This window comes from Heptranchias perlo, chromosome 16, assembly GCF_035084215.1.
Source record: "Heptranchias perlo isolate sHepPer1 chromosome 16, sHepPer1.hap1, whole genome shotgun sequence".
NCBI classification, from domain to species: domain Eukaryota; kingdom Metazoa; phylum Chordata; class Chondrichthyes; order Hexanchiformes; family Hexanchidae; genus Heptranchias; species Heptranchias perlo.
Window position 1 is genome coordinate 56,939,188 of NC_090340.1, and position 17,835 is coordinate 56,957,022.

The 17,835-nt window shown below is 44.6% G+C and overlaps 2 long non-coding RNA genes across 2 annotated transcripts in view; one reads left to right on the plus strand and one right to left on the minus strand.

The window, feature by feature from the left end:
• LOC137333380 (uncharacterized) overlaps positions 1–17,835 on the minus strand; it is a 49,141-nt gene that overhangs the window by 17,462 nt on the left and 13,844 nt on the right. The window lies entirely within an intron of this gene.
• LOC137333379 (uncharacterized) lies at positions 2,458–9,573 on the plus strand. The gene is made up of 3 exons (XR_010965888.1): positions 2,458–2,836; positions 6,007–6,277; positions 6,877–9,573. It is a non-coding gene; the product is annotated as an uncharacterized lncRNA (long non-coding RNA).

A 17,835-nucleotide genomic window follows, 5' to 3' on the forward strand; every position in this document is an offset into this window, starting at 1 on the left:
TTGGCTGCCACGTTTCCTACATTTTAACAGTGGCTGCACTTCAAAAGTACTTAATTGGCTGTAAAGCACTTTGGGACATCCTGAGGTTGTGAAAGGCACTATATAAATGCAAGTTCTTTCTTTCTGACTGGTGATTATACCACCCATGGTGCCATTCCTTAGAGCAAATTACACCTTCATCGACTGGTGTAACCGAAACCACTTTGAAGATACTTTATTCAGATCTCAAACTGCTTGCAGGGTTTTTTTCTTAAACAGCAGTTTGAACATCAATGAGATCAAAAGGAACAAACTTCAAAATATTTAATTATTTTTAAAATCCTGTTTTTCCCCTAAAAGGTGCCAACATCCCTTCATTAGCACCCAAGTTAGCCTAAACAATGAGCGGCAGCTGGCTATTCAACTGCAGGAGGCATCCCAGACAACCCTGATCCTATCCTCACCCCACATCCACACAGGCATGCTTTCGAGCAGGGGCTCATCAGATAGCGTTCACGAGTGGCATATATTTCCTTTCCTTAGCCCAGGGGGGACATTAAGACCAGTGTAGCTACTGTCCGGGTCATGATCAGTTAGCTCGGCGCAGGCCTGGGTCCCTCTTGGTGCCTACGGGTCAGTGCCACGCAACACATTGGGGTTCCCTCACTGAACCATCACACCAAGCTTTGGAAATTAAGTGCAAATGTTTGGCCGAGTATTATGGGCTGCTTTGAATTGATTTGGGCCTTAACAGCAGGCCAGAGCTACCCGTGGGAACCTGGGAGTATACATTGCTTACCTGCGCTTATATAACTCGATGATGGAGTGTTACCCCTGTGTATCCTGTTGGCAAATAGCAGATCAGAGTCCGGGTACAAGGGCTGCCTTTAGAACCGTAAGACAACCTCAACACAGAGATAAGCCCCTTATATATTTAACAGTGCAGCAGTGGTAAAACAATTATTGGACTGGTTTAAATGTGGGATCAGATTTGTTTCTGGAGCTGTGGTTCACAGAGGCCAAGTTTTGCTGGCTACAGAGCAGGCCAACCTCTAAAGCAGGGCGTGCAGCCGAGGTTAGGAAACTAGTGGCTGCTTCCAGCAGCTTCCAATAGCTGAAACAAGGCCATTCTCTGCCGCTGGTGAGATTCAGTGGATGAACCAGCTGAGGTCTTTGATTCAGTAGAAAGGTCAGTCTGGCTGCTGACTGGAGAAGTCTTTCAGTAAAAAGGCTAATCATCATCATTAGAGTTTCATTTGTCAATCTAACCCGTGAGAGATTCTTCGGTTTAAATTGTGCTGAACACTGTTCATACGATATTAACACTTATGAAATTTCTTTGTCTGCTATTTTAAGGACCTATTATTACAAGGTATCTGTCCTCATTACAAGGATAGACACCTTATAATATTGACCCTGAGTGTTATTGAGAATTGAAAAAGGACAGTCTCAGGCTCTCACTGAAGCCTAATAAGAAAGTGAGAGGTAAAGGGGCAGAGAGGGGGAGACAGAGACAGAGAGATAGAGGCAGAGAGAGAATGAGAGACAGACAGACAGATAAATAGAGAGAAAACAAATTTGCATTTATATAGTCCCTTCCATGTCCCCCAGATGCTCCCAAAGCACTTCACAGCCAATAAAGTGCTTTTTGAAGTGCAGTCACTGTTGTAATATAAGGAAACGCAGCAGCCAATTTGCACACAGCAAGATCCCACAAACAGTAATAAGATAAATGACCATAAAATCTGTTTTAGTGATGTTGGCCAGGAGCTGCCACCCCCACCCCAAATAACTTCAGTTCAGCGAGTGGTGGCTATGTTTATGTTTGAAGTTCTATCTTACCAGGGTGGACAATTCCCCTGCATTATTGCACTCCCAGGCAATCCCTGCAGATATTAACCGGGTCTCGAGGACCCCTTATCATAACTGCCAAAATATATAGTGTCAGCTAGCCAAAGGATAGCCCTGCTATCATTTCAGAAAATGTGTTTTTTTTTAATTAGTTACCAACAACGCTGCCTAGGCCCTAAGTTCTGGAATTCCCACCCTAAACCTCTCTACCTCTCTCTCCTCCTTTAAGACGCTCCTTAAAACCTACCTCTTTGACCAAGCTTTTGGTCACCTGTCCTAATACCTCCTTATGTGGCTCGGTGTCAAATTTTGTTCGATAATCGCTCCTGCAAAGAGCCTTGGGACGTTTTTATTACGTTAAAGGCGCTATATAAATGCAAGTTGGTGTTGTGGTTGAGTCATTATAAATAAAGTATTGCCAATTGAAACTGCAGCTAGTAAATCGGAGATTGATGACAGGGTCAGCTTTCTGCGAAAGGATTCCAGTGTTATCCAGTTCGTCCCAGTTTGATTCACATCAGTTAGCCCTTTAATAAGTGCTCATAGTGCGAGGAGTGCCTCGTCCCAGACAGACAAAATTCTGATGATCCCGTAAACCCTGCGATTCTCTTGTGTTCACCCCCCCCGCCGAGGAATCACTGACCGCAGTTTGAAACCCAGTGCTGTAGGGCTCTGCGTGCCCCATTTCACAGGGCAACCTTTGTAGCCGATTGATTTTTTTTTTCTTCAAAAGGCCATCATTGCCTCCAGGGTAGTTTTCAAGTTGGCTCGCTTCCGAGGACAAGCTGATCTTATAAACACCGCTCTGATGCTACCAAGCTGGCCACGGAGGGAGAGCTTGCAGTGCAGTGGATATCATACCAGCCGCAGTGTGAATCTCTGACATATCACTTTCAGGTTATTTTCTTAGTGTTAATTACTTTTTTTTAGTAGCAGGACACCCAATCGGAGGCACGGCGACGTCATCGAATGGTTGGACCCTTGTTTTAGCAACTCATCTTACAAGGTAGGCACGGCCCCTTTAATGATGGAGATTGCAGATGTTACCCGCCTCTCTGAGACGAAAACTAGCACCTCTTATGGCTGCCGTCAGTCCCTTTCGAGTTTTTAAAAAGAAAAATATCATCGAGCTGACCCTCCCTCTGTTTTTCTCCACACGTCTCTCATTTCCTCAGGTCAAACAGATCTGCTCCTGTCCTGGAAGGGTTGCCAACTCTGCTTGAACGTATTCCTGGAGGTTTCATCGCATGACCTCCCACCTCCAGCCATCCCGCTACCTACCATCCCCCCACCCAATCTTCAATACTTTGATAACTAATAAACAAAAGCGTTCAAAGAAAATGAAAAGTAAAACACAATTTTTTTTTTTTTAAAATGCCCCCCTGTGATTTTTTCCCGAGTTGCTTGAAACAATGTCTGGGAGATTAATCTTTAATTCCTGGAGACTCCTGGGCAAGCCTGGAGAGTTGGCAACCCTAGCTCCCGAGCCCCTACACACGCTGCTCCCAACTGGCCAGCACCTCCCCCGCCCATAACCGCCACCTTTGCCGAGACTCTACCCATGATAAAGCGTCAAGAGTTGAGATGCTGGAATTTCAGGCAAATGAGAGTTCAAATCCACCTCCTGATGCTCAGCCCTGGGAGCCGTTCGGTGGTTCCACAGATGGAACTATTTCTGCCTTTTTCTTTTTTTGTTCATGGGTACGTTTCAAACCCAACCAAGAAAAAGAAAAGAAATCGCATTTATATAGCGCCTTTCACAACCTCCGGATGTCCCAAAGCGTTTCACATCCAATGAAGTACTTTTGAAGTGTAGTCACTGTTGTAATGTAGGAAACACGGCAGCCAATTTGTGCACAGCAAGATCCCACAAACAACAATGTGATAAAAAAAAACAGATTATTTGGTCATTAAGTGATGTTGGGTTGAGGGATAAATATTGGCCAGGACAACGTGGAGAACACCCCTGCTCTTCTTCGGAATTGTGCCACGGGATCTTTTACATCCACCTGAGAGGGCAGACGGGGCCTCGGTTTAACGTCTCGTCCGAAAGTCAGCACCTCCGACAGTGCAGCGCTCCCTCAGTACTGCACTGGAGAGTCAGCCTAGATTTTATGCTCTCGTGCCTGGAGAGGGACTTGAACCCACGACCTTCTGACTCGGAGGCGAGAGTGCTACCCACTGAGCCACCAATCAAGAGAGAGAGATTCCCCGCCATCAGGAGAAGCTGCAGCCTCCTGTTTGTGACTTCCTGCTCAACATGGCTCAGTTCAGCAACTGTAACGGTTTCACCCAGCGTGGGTAGGAGCTGCTGGTGTTGGGATCCAAAGGAGAACGTCACACCTGAGCAGATTCCTGGTTGTGGGAGCATTAGCAGCAACCTGGCTTTTCACTTTCACCCCTCAAATTCTACTTTTTAATACTTTTTCAGTAAACATTTACGCAGCAAAATAAATACTTCACGGACACAAAAAAAAACATTGGGCATTTTAAAAGCTTGAAATAAAGTTGAGAGACTTCAAGCATGTCTTGCTATTTGGAATCTATGTTTTTAAAATTGCATTATTTATCTTTTTTTTGTTATCGAACTTTCTAAAAAATTTTTGTCAAATTGGCCAACAAGCCTTGGCTGCAGAGCAGCAAAAACCTGTCACTCCTGTCTATTAGGAAAGGATTTAGAACGCTGCAGAATCTAATTCTGTTAATGACCAAAGCTGTCCCCTCAGTAATTGATAGAGATCCCAGGCATGCTTCCCTGCGCAACTTAATATTGGAGGGTGGATTTTAAGGCTTGGCCTAGCCGCAGGCCTGTATTAGACATCTCGTGTAACGTGAACATAAGTAGTTTGCTCTGACCTGCGGAAACCTGCTCTGCTTCACGCTGCACCTGTTAAGGGCAGTCCCACAAATCCCTAGGAACGCCGGCAATCTCTTAAGCCTCTGCTTTGGGTTCGAGCAAGATGGGGTTTAAAAATAGCCGGGGCCCTGTCAAACAGAAGGCTGCGGTCTGATTTAGGAGCTCCTGTCAGATTACCGATGCCTTTTTCTAATGGCAGTTATGATTGGAAAGTCTTCACCTGTCAAGGGGATGATGCAAAAGAAATAAAGCACGGGGCTAATAAATCTGCAGACACCAAGTTTGACAAATGACACCAACAAGTACCCATGAAAAACAAGTTAGATCATCACCACAGTAAGTGATTTCATATCAAGCACTGTTTTTTTTTTATTAACTATAAAACTAGGTGAAGGAATCAAATAAAGAAAGAAAGAAAGAAAGAAAGAAAGAAAGAAAGAAAGAAAGAGAGAGAGAGAGAAAGAAAGAAAGAAAGAGAGAAAGAAAGAAAGAAAGGAGAGAAAGAAAGAAAGAAAGAGAGAAAGAAAGAAAGAAAGAAAGATAAAAAGGAGAGAGAGAAAGAAAGATAGAAAGAGAAAGAAAAAAACTTGCATTTATATCATGCCTTTCATGACCTTAGGACGTCCCAAAGCATTTTACAGCCAATGAAGTATTTTTTGAAGTGTAGTAATTGTTGTAATATAGGAAACCCAGCAGGCAATTTGCTCACAGCAAGGTCCCACTAGCAGCAATGAAATAATGACCAGATAATCTGTTTTAGTGATGTTGGTTGAGGGACAAATATTGGCCAAGACACAGGGGAGAACGTCCCTGCTCTTCTTCGAATAGTGTCATGGGATCTTTTACGTCCACCTGAGGGGGCAGACAAAGCCTCGGTTTAACGTTTCATCCAAAAGACGGCACCTCCGACAGTGCAGCACTCCCTCAGTACTGCACTGAAGTGTCAGCCTGGATTTTGTGCTCAAATTTCTGGAGCGGGGCTTGAACCCACAACCTTCTGACTCAGAGGCAAGAGTGCTACCAACTGAGCCACGGCTAACAACTTGACAATGAGGCAACAGCACAAAGAACAGCCCCCTTCCAAACCTTCAGGCCCACAACATTCTCAAAAGGACAAAAGCAGCAAATAAGAAACATAAGTGCAAACTTTTTCTGGGCTCTGAAGGCCAGATTACCAGGGCCATAAACCACAGCAATGAAGCCAGAACAGTTTCAAGCCTCGCTTTACCAGAGGTTAGATTACAGCCTTCAAACTGCATTACAGCCACTTTCTTTTTAATTAACGTATGCAGCTTCTGTTGTGTGTTTTTTTGTTGCAGATCACGACGGTGCATGTGGCGTTAGAAGTGTAGCTTCACCAAGAAATGATCCGCAGTCAACCCACCTCCGAGCTATACATTGCTATTTAGATTAACTGGTTTTTCCTGACTACTAAAGAAGGAGGAGTTTAACAACAACTTGCATTTATAAAGCGCCTTTAACTAGTAAAACTTCCCAAGGCGCTTCACAGGAGTGATCATCAAACAAAATTTGAAACCCAGTCACATAAAGGTGATATTAGGACTGGTGACCAAAAGCTTGGTCAAAGAGGTAGGTTTTAAGGAGTGTCTTAAAAGGGGGAAGAGAGGGGCGGAGAGGTTTAGGGAGGGAATTCCAGAGCTTAGGGCCGAGGCAGCTGAAGGCACGGCCGCCAATGGTGGAGCGGTTAAAATCGGGGATGCGCAAGTGTCATAGAATGTTACTTGGCAAAAATCAGCCATAACACAGGGCACTGCCCCCGTCAGCTGACAAACATTGACACATCCCGAGGAATCGTTAAATATAACTAACGGCACCAATTCGGGGTTGCTAATTACCCACGATCTCTTGCCTTTTACTATAGCGTCATCTAGAAATAAGGAAGTCTAAACGGTACGTTTTAAAAGCTCGACCGTCCTTTGGCGTGCTACTGTCAGTTAGATTCTGCGGAATCTCTCGACGAGCGCAGGAATCCTGGTGTCAAAACCTGTTTCGACTGGGTCCTATAGAGCACAAGTGAAAGAAATGGACAATCTATACGGTTATAATTAATGGGCAGGAACATGTCTACAATTCACAGAAGAACAGAATTAAAGCAGAAATTCAATCATTGTACTTTAACTATCCACATTTCCTATTAAAAGTGAGACACATGTTCTTCCTATTTTCAGGAAATTGCACCAGCTCGACGCCATCATCTGCTCACAGTGAGCCTGCGCTGTCCTCTGGTGGTCAACGTACGCAAGTGTCATGGTGAGGCTTCACAAGGCTGAGAACTTTATTCCCCGTTTTCTTGCCCTGACGTAGGGTTGCCAACTCTGGTTGGACGTATTCCAAGAGGTTCCATCACATGACCTCCCGCCTCAACCGCCCCCATCCCCACGTTCCCGCCAGGTGATCGCCTGACGCATCCATCCTCACGGTGCACCAATTGGAAAGCAAACAGACTCTTCGTTACCTGACTGGATGAGTTTTGACTGCTTTTTCAAACAGCTTTTTCTCCCCCGACTTCAATATTTTTATATCTAATAAACAAAATTGTTCAAAAGAAAATCAAAATAACACACCCTATGATTTTTCTCCCGGGCTGCTTGCAGCAGTGCCCTGAAGACCTGGAGGCTGCAGGACAATCTGTGAGGGTTGGAAACCCTTTCCTAAAGTCACTCAATATTGCAGGAATACGGATCCACGGGCATTAGCATCACTGCAGCATATCGTCCAAGTGTGAACCCCGACAGCCTATTTGACGGTGAAGAGCATCAGGGCCAAGTCAGATCCTGTTCCCCATCCAGTGTCCAGCTGGCGGTGACTAGGTTACAATCAGGAAAGGCAGGTTTGCCCCCTCCCAAGCCCATGGGCACTGAGCCCAAACTGTAGCGAGTGTGTCACTTCAAGAGTACACGGCACCAATTACACACTGCAGCCGTTGCTGTATGCTTGGTCTGCATCACACCATGTATCTGCAGCAACACGCCAAGACTTCTTCGACAGCACCTCCCAAACCCACAAACTCCACCACCTGGAAAGACAAGGGCAGCAGGTGCAAGTAAAACACTATCATCTCCCAAGTTCCCCTCCAAGTCACACACCATCCCGACTTGGACATATATCGCCCGTTCCTTCATCGTCGCTGGGTCCAAATCCTGGAACTCCCGACCGAAACAGCATTGTGGGAGCACCTTCACCACATGGACTGCAACGGTTCAAGAAGGCGGCCCACCAACACCTTCTCAAGGGGCAACTAGGGATGGGCGATTAGTGCCAGCCTTGCCAGTGATGCCCAAATCCCGAGAATGAATAATAAAAAAATACTGCATAATGAGTAAGCTCTGTGCCCACCAAGACACAGGAGCCAATGCTCAAGTGGAGGTCTGAGTGGCAACAACAACTTGCATTTATATAGCACCTTTAACGTCGTAAAACTTCCCAAGGCGTTTCACAGGAGCGTTATCAAACAAAATTTGACACTGAGCCACATAAGGAGATATTAGGTGACCATAAACTTGGTCAAAGGGGCAAGTTTTAAGGAGCATCTTAAAGGAGGAGAGAGATGTAGAGAGACGGAGAGGTTTAGGAAGGGAAGTCCAGAGCTTAGGGCCGCCAATGGTGGAGCGATGAAATTCAGCGTTACGCAAGAGGCCAGAATTGAAGGAGCGCAGAAATCTCGGAGGGTTGTAGGGCTGGAGGAGGTTGCAGAGATAGTGAGGGGGCGAGGCAATGGAGGGATTTGAAAACACGGATGAGAATTTAAAAATCAAGGTGTTGCCGGACTGGGAGCCAATGTAGATCAACGAGCACAGGGGTGATGGGTGAACGGGACTTGGTGCGAGTTAGGATACGGGCAGCAGAGTTTTGGTTGACCTCAAGTTTACGGAGGGTGCAAGGTGGAAGGCTGGCCAGGAGAGCATTGGAATAGTCAAGTCTAGAGGTAATAAAGGCATGGATGAGGGGTTCAGCAGATGAACTGAGACAGGGTCGGAGATGGGCAATGTAATGGCAGAGCTGGCATTTACATGTTTAGCTTTGTGGGTAACAGTGGCGACCAAATAATGAGCATGAACTTCTCACATTTCATAGAATCACAGAAATTTACCGCACAGAAGGAGGCCATTCAGCCCATTGTGTCTGTGGCGGCTGAAAGAGAGCTATCCAGCCTAATCCTACTTTCCAGCTCTTGGTCCATAGCCTTGTAGGTTACGGCATTTCAAGTGCATATCCAAGTACTTTTTAAAATGAGTTGAGGGTTTCTGCCTCTACCACCCTTTCAGGCAGCGAGTTCCAGACCCCCACCACCCTCTGGGTGAAAAAATTTCTCCTCAACTCCCCTCTAATCCTTCTACCAATTACTTTAAAATCTATGCCCCCTGGTTATTGACCTCTCTTCTCCAAAAGCATTTCGAGCTCCATGACCTCTACCACCAGGAAGGACAAGAACACCTTTACCTACAATCCCCTCTCCGAGTCACACACCATCCCAACTGAGCATATACCGGCATTCATTCATCCCGACTGGGTTAAAATCCTGGAATTCCTTACCCGGTGCCATCGTGGGAACACCTCAAGGACTGTAGCGGTTCAAGGAGAAAGACCACCACCACCTTCTCAGTGCAACTAATGACGGGCAATAATTGCCAGCCTTGCCAACGTCCCAACAACAAATAAAAAAAATATTGCGCGTCGCCCGCACAAACGGTGTTCAGTTCCTATTCAATATATAAATGCAATATGTAGGTTCAAAACAGAAATACACAGCAGGTCCTGCAGCATCTGGAAAGAGACAAGGCAGGCTAACATTTCGGATGGAGGCCCTTCCTCAGAGCTCAAACTTTTTGGGGACAAAAAAAAAAGTGAGTAAAACAGCTCCAAGGTGGAAGGGACCAAAATAGAATGGATAAAGCGGAGAGACTGACAGAAAAATGAGCGGAAACAGATAAAGTTCGAAGTTAGTCAAGTCAGTGCTCTCTGTGCACAGATAGAAAAGCAGTATATTATTTAAATGGAGAGCGAGATTGCAGAACTCTGAGGTACAGAGTGATCTGGGTGTCCTAGTACATGAATGCAGGTACAGCAAGTGATTAGGAAGGCAAATGGACTGCTGTCATTTATTGCAAGGGGAATGGAATATAAAAGTAGAGATGTTTTGCTACAGTTGTACAGGGCATTGGTGAGACCACATCTAGAATACTGTGTGCAGTTTTGGTCTCCGTATTTAAGAAAGGACATAATTGCTTTAGAGGCAGTTCAGAGAAGGTTCACTCAACTGATTCCTGGGATGAGGGGGTTATCTTATGAGGAAAGGTTGGACAAGTTGGGCCTGTATACACTGGAGTTTAGAAGAATGAGAGGTGATCTTATTGTCACATATAAAATCCTGAGGGGACTAGAAGGGTTAGATGCTGAGGGGATGTTTCTCCTTGTGGGGGAGACTAGAACTAGGGGGTCACAGTTTAAAAATAAGGGGTCTCCCATTTAAGACGGAGATGAGGAGAATTTTTTTCTCTGAGGGTCGTGAGTCTGTAGAACTCCCTTCCCCAGAGAGCGGTGGAGGCAGGGTCATTGAATATTTTTAGGGCTGAGTTAGATAGATTCCTGATTAACAGGGGAGTCAAAGGGAAAGTAGGGTTGAGGTCACAGTCAGATCAGCCATGATCTTATCAAATGGCAAAGCAGGTTCGAGGGGCCGAATGGCCTACTCCTGCTCTTAGTTCGTATAGAGATTGAGATAGAGTTCCTGAAGCTTGTACTAATCTAGAGGCTGAGGAAGGGTTCTTGCCAGAAAGGCTAAACCATCCTTTTTTTTCCCCCCTCTTTTCAGATGTTGACTGACTTGTGCAGTTCCAGCATCTGCTGTTTTTCAATATTTGTGATGAGAAAGAGAGAAAGCTTTTATGTGCACTGTACCACCAGAACTCTTTGTAAAGATAAGAAAGAACGAACTTGCATTTATATAGAGCCTTTCATGACTTCAGGGCTTCCCAAAGCACTTCACAGCTAATGAGGTACTATTTGAAGCATAGTCACTGCAGTTACGTAGGGAAACACAGTTGTAATATTCATGAAAACAAGGCTGCGAGGGGCATGTACTAATCCCAAAACTAGAATTTACAATGACAAACATCAAGGTAAATTTCCCAGCTATTTATTCCAATGCTAGGAATATTTATAATAAGACATTTTTTCCCCATTTGCAACTGACTCCCACGCTCCAGAATGCTTAGAGACATGAATACTGTATTGCGGAGATTTTACAATCTCTACTGCATGAAAATATTTTGGAATTTCAGATATAGAGCCGGGTTTATTGATAGAGTGAGGCACACAGGAAGAGGGAAGATGTTTCAATGATAAACGAGTGAGACAGATCATCAGCGAAGAGCGAGCAACTTAAACTCAGCTAAATAAAACGTTTCACCCGACTGACTGGCCAGCAGTTCCAAACAAGGAAGAGAAACAATTAGTCCACTAAACGACTGTTTTTTTGCCTGAGTGCCATGCCAGTCTGTTTGCCTGAAAAGCAATGTGGCTTTAGCATCTCAATAGATTCTGAAAGACACGGAAATTCTCCTTACAGGACACACGTGAGTTACAATGGGATGAAAATAATTTTTCAGGCCTCTTTCTGCCAGCTGATTACAACATAGGATCAATATAAGATGGAAAATTGAAGTCATCGGCACAGGAAGGGTTAATTCCCTTGAAATTCTGATGCAGAAATGCAAAAAATTATCCTCTCCAACACTAGCGGTATTTATTCTGTGGCAATGACTGCTCACGGTCTTCAGATCAATATCGTTTGGCTCCGTTTTATCTTCCAGATCCACTGTCTCCATTTTATCACGACCAATGTATATTGGAGAGGAAAAATAACAAGGGGAGGGGGAGAAAATGCTGATTCAGTCAATATCCATTATCCACAACAGTAAAGCTCAAGTCCTTCATGGATGTCATCCATCTTCACCAGGGTCTCCCTGCCAACCCTCTCACCACCACACCAGATGGGCCAAGACCCGAGAGGGAAATAGGAAGTTGCCTCCCTCTCACACGATGAAATATCCAGACCTCTCCTCCCCACCGTCTCTCATTCCGATTAAAGTGCCCTGAAGCCAACGCCGTCCATCGTAGACTCACCTGCGAAAGATCAGCAGAGTCCCTGTCCAAGTCTACGTACACCTCTCTGCCCATAAAACCTCCCTGTAGGTGTCGGAGTCTCATATAATCTCGTATCCGCTGTGATCTAATCATGCCTCTTCAGGATTCACGACGCGATAGAACAAAAGTTTCTTTTTAAAAAAAAAATACAATGCAAACTCCTTACTAAGCTGTGGTTTATGATTCAATCCCTGCTGCCCACAATTCAGAAAACATTGGGTTGGATTTTTGGTTCATGCAGATGGTGGATATCATTACACGGACACATTCCCACCTCTGGATACAATAACTCCCAGCTCTAGATTTCAGTCCACTATTTATAATTCCCAGGGTCATATCTCAAATTCCGGAGTGAGCCAACCTGTTATGTGACACTAGAACTCACTACCAACAACAGAAATAACTAAACTCCCAAGTTCTGGGCCCATTTTTCTTCACACACACTCTAAAACATCCACAAACTACAAGGTCCGAGCCAAAGTCACATCTTTGATGCTCGTTGGTTATGCAGTCAACGTAATATTTAAATATCACACCAGTTTCTCCTCTCCACCAACCCCCCCACACCACCTCAAAGGCTTACCTGATTGATATTGGGCCATTGGAACCGGTTCTGGGGGGAGGTGGGACCAGTACAAATTGGACGGTCTGCATCTGGGCAGGACTGGAACCAATGTCCTAGGGGGAGTGTTTGCTAGTGCTGTTGGGGAGGGTTTAAACTAATGCGGCAGGGGGATGGGAACCGATGCAGGAAGTCAGTGGGAAGTAAAGTGGTGACAGAAACAAAAGGCAGTAAGGGAGAGTGTACAGAACATGACCGGACAGATGGTCTGAGAAAGCAGGGCAAAGACCAAGGGAAGTCTAGATTAAACTGCATTTATTTCAATGCAAGAAGTCTGATGGGCAAGGCAGATGAACTCAGGGCATGGATGGGTACATGGGACTGGGATGTTATAGCTATTACTGAAACATGGCTAAGGGAGGGGCAGGGTACAGATGCTATAGGAAAGATAGAGCAGGAGGGAAGAGAGGAGGAGGAGTTGCGTTCTTGATTAGGGAGAACATCACGGCAGTAGTGAGAGGGGATATATCCGAGGGTTTGCCCACTGGGTCTATATGGGTAGAACTGAAAAATAAGAAGGGAGAGATCACTTTGATAGGATTGTACTACAGACCCCCAAATAGTCAACGGGAAATTGAGGAGCAAATATGTAAGGAGATTACAGACAGCTGCAAGAAAAATAGGGTGGTAATAGTAGGGGACTTTAACTTTCCCAACATTGACTGGGACAGCCATAGCATTAGGGGCTTGGATGGAGAGAAATTTGTTGAGTGTATTCAGGAGGAATTTCTCATTCAGTATGTGGATGGCCCGACTAGAGAGGGGGCAAAACTTGACCTCCTCTTGGGAAATAAGGAAGGGCAGGTGACAGAAGTGTTAGTGAGGGATCACTTTGGGACCAGTGATCATAATTCCATTAGTTTTAAGATAGCTATGGAGAAGGATAGGTCTGGCCCAAAAGTTAAAATTCTAAATTGGGGAAAGGCCAATTTTGATGGTATTAGACAGGAACTTTCAGAAGTTGATTGGGAGAGTCTGTTGGCAGGCAAAGGGACGTCTGGTAAGTGGGAGGCTTTCAAAAGTGTGTTAACCAGGGTTCAGGGTAAGCACATTCCTTATAAAGTGAAGGGCAAGGCTGGTAGAAGTAGGGAACCTTGGATGACTCGGGAGATTGAGGCCCTAGTCAAAAAGAAGAAGAGTATAGAGATTGCCGGAGTAGAGTTAAGAGAGAAATCAGGAGGGCAAAAAGGGGACATGAGATTGCTTTGGCAGATAAGGCAAAGGAGAATCCAAAGAGCTTCTACAAGTACATAAAGGGCAAAAGAGTAACCAGGGAGAGAGTAGGGCCTCTTAAGGATCAACAAGGTCATCTATGTGCAGAACCACAAGAGATGGGTGAGATCCTAAATGAATATTTCACATCGGTATTTACGGTTGAGAAAGGCATGGATGTTAGGGAACTTGGGGAAATAAATAGTGATGTCTTGAGGAGTGTACATATTACAGAGAGGGAGGTGCTGGAAGTCTTAACGCGCATCAAGGTAGAAAAATCTCCGGGACCTGATGAAATGTATCCCAGGACGTTATGGGAGGTTAGGGAGGAAATTGCGGGTCCCCTAGCACAGATATTTGAATCATCGACAGCTACAGGTGAGGTGCCTGAAGATTGGAGGGTAGCAAATGTTGTGCCTTTGTTTAAGAAGGGCGGCAGGGAAAAGCCTGGGAACTACAGACCGGTGAGCCTGACATCTGTAGTGGGTAAGTTGTTAGAGGGTATTCTGAGAGACAGGATCTACAGGCATTTGAAGAGGCAGGGACTGATTAGGAACAGTCAGCATGGTTTTGTGAGGGGAAAATCATGTCTCACGAATTTGATTGAGTTTTTTGATGGGGTAACCAAGAAGATAGATGAGGGCTGTGCAGTAGACGTGGTCTACATGGACTTCAGCAAAGCCTTTGACAAGGTACCGCATGGTAGGTTGTTACATAAGGTTAAATCTCATGGGATCCAAGGTGAGGTAGCCAATTGGATACAAAATTGGCTTGACGACAGAAGACAGAGGGTGGTTGTAGAGGGTTGTTATTTGTTATTTATATTAATGATTTGGATGAGAATTTAGGAGACATGGTTAGTAAGGTTGCAGATGACACCAAGATTGGTGGCATTGTGGACAGTGAAGGTGGTTATCTAGGATTGCAACGGGACCTTGATAAATTGGGCCAGTGGGCCGATGAATGGCAGATGGAGTTTAATTTAGATAAATGTGAGGTGATGCATTTTGGTAGATCGAATCGGGCCAGGACCTATTCCGTTAATGGTAGGGCGTTGGGGAGAGTTATAGAACAAAGAGATCTAGGAGTACAGGTTCATAGCTCCTTGAAAGTGGAGTCACAGGTGGATAGGGTGGTGAAGAAGGCATTCGGCATGCTTGGTTTCATTGGTCAGAACATTGAATACAGGAGTTGGGATGTCTTGTTGAAGTTGTACAGGACATTAGTAAGGCCACACTTGGAATACTGTGTACAGTTCTGGTCACCCTATTATAGAAAGGATATTATTAAACTAGAAAGAGCGCAGAAAAGAATTACTAGGATGCTACCAGGACTTGATGGTTTGACTTATAGGGAGAGGTTGGATAGGCTGAGACTTTTTTCCCTGGAGAGTAGGAGGTTAAGGGGTGATCTTATAGAAGTCTATAAAATAATGAGGGGCATAGATAAGGTAGATAGTCAAAATCTTTTCCCAAAGGTAGGGGAGTCTATAACGAGGGGACATAGATTTAAGGTGAGAGGGGAGAGATACAAAAGGGTCCAGAGGGGCAATTTTTTCACTCAAAGGGTGGTGAGTGTCTGGAACGAGCTGCCAGAGGCAGTAGTAGAGGCGGGTACAATTTTGTCTTTTAAAAAGCATTTGGACAGTTACATGGGTAAGATGGGCATAGAGGGATATGGGCCAAGTGCAGGCAATTGGGACTAGCTTAGTGGTATAAACTGGGCGACATGGACATGTTGGGCCGAAGAGCCTGTTTCCATGTTGAAACTTCTATGATTCTATATGGTGAATAGCTGAACCATAAGGACCAGGAAGATCCCAGGGTCATTTTCTGTTAAGTTAGTTGATTTTAGCTGGGTCAATTGGCTTCAGCACCCTTGGGCTAAGGAAAGGAAAATCAACCAGGATTTCTGTTCCTCATCACCGTCTTTTTAATGTGCTAAAAGTGTGTTTGTGGGGACAAAGTGTTGAATGAAGACAGAATTGGAGTTGGCGGTGATGTCCAATAGTCTGCCAACGCTAATTGTCCAGGCTCAAGCGCAATGAATGACCATATTGGCAATGTATCATCGATCACCTAATACCGACGGACCCATACCCCAGCAGGGAATTAATGGGAACAGGAAAGAAGGAAGACAAGAAAATGAGTACACCTGGCCATGAATGGTATCCCTGCATCATTGTGGCCTCTACCACGGAGACCACCAATTTTAGGAAAATTAGTGCTAATTTTGGTACAAGTTCACATCCAATTAGGACATGGATTGAAACTGAGACAAACTCATTTGAGCAAGAACCCTGGAGTGGTCACAGAGAATGATAAAGTGGGGAGGGAAAGAGAGGGGCTTCTATCATATCAGCCTGGAATGAATTTAAATCCTGGTCCCAAAGATAAAGAAGCATTGTAATCCAATATGCCATCAACTCTCCTTCAGAACTGTCTTTTCTCTCAATGGTCTAACAACTGTTATTACAAGCCGGCCATGGCACATATGAACTGGAACTTGTACCTTTTCTATGTTATGTCCACTCAGAAGTTTGTACCCGATGGGCCAACAATGATCCCATTTGCTATCAAAATCCCTTCATCACATTCATCAAAAAGCATCCAAAGTGCTTTGCATAGAATTACTTGCCTTGATATGCAGTGACTATTATGTAGACAAAAGCATCAGCCATTTTGCACACAAGATTCCACACAGCAATGAAACGGACGACTAATTCATCTGTTTTTGGTGTCCTGGTTGAGGGAAGATTGTTGGCCAAAGCACCAGGAGAACTCTGTTCTTCAAGTCGTCTTTAACATTCGCCTGGACCATCAGACAGGTACAGAGGGTCTCAGTTTATCACTTCATCCAAAAGGACATTACCTTATGATGCAGCACGCCCACAGTACGGCATGGAAGTGCCAATCTAAATGGTGTGTTCAAGGCCTAGAGTAGGGCTTTTGATTCAGAGGCGAGAGTGTACTAACTGAGCCAAACTGGCACAATTTTTAATCTGAATGTAACAGAGACTTTCAATACATGACAGAGAGTCTGTTTAGAATGACAAATATTAATTTCTTCTGTGAGGTAATATAAACTAAATATCTATTTTTACACACAAATAGTAACATGAAGCACAATAATGAGCATATACTAAAAAAATACACAACATACATTAAGAAAGTCTGCAAGGAGTCAATTATCATTCATAAGAATTGCATCTGATTAAATTCAAGATTATCAGTCAAACAGCAGCACAGTGAACTCAAACTCTTTCCATCCTGCCCTGCTTAAAATATTTCATTATCCTCAAGCAGGGCTTGCTTCTCACAGAACTCCCGTTCAGTTCAAACAACCGCTTTCCAAAGAGAGTGGATCTTTTCTCCAACACTTGGTTTTGCTAATTAGGACACAAGAAAAACCAAGCACAAGTGTGGAAATTTGCATACAGAGACCCCAACACTTAAAGGAGCTAACTGGTAACTTAGCAACCTTCTTTTCCAGATAATTGGCAAAAGAACCGGAGGGGAGAAGAGAATATTTTTTTCATGCAGCGAGTTGTTACGATCTAGAATTCACTGCACGATAGGGAGGTGGAAGCAGATTCAATAGTAACTTTCAAAAGAGAATTGGATATATATTGAAAAGGAACATTTTGCAGGGCTATCGGAAAAGGGTGGGGGGAGTGGGACTGATTGGATAGCTCTTTCAAAGAGCCTGCACAGGCACGCAAGGACATAAGATAAGAAACAGGAGCAGGAGTAGGCCATACTGCCAGTCAAGCCTGTTCCGTCATTCAATCAGATCATGGCTGATCTTCAACCTCAACTCCAATTTCCTGCCCGATCCCCATATTCCTTGATTCCCCTAGAGTCCAAAAATTTATCTATCTTGGCCTTGAATATACTCAATGACTCAGCATTCACAGCCCTCTTGGGTAGAGAATTCTAAAGATTCACAACCCTCTGAGTGAAGAAATTCCTCCTCATCTCAGTCCTAAGTGGCCGACCCCTTATCCTGCGACTATGCCCCCTAGTTCTAGACTCTCCAACCAGGGGAAACAACCTCTCAGCATCGACCCTGTCAAGCCCCCTCTTAGAAACTTATATATTTCAATGAGATCGCCACTCATTCTTCTAAACTCCAGAGAATATTGGCC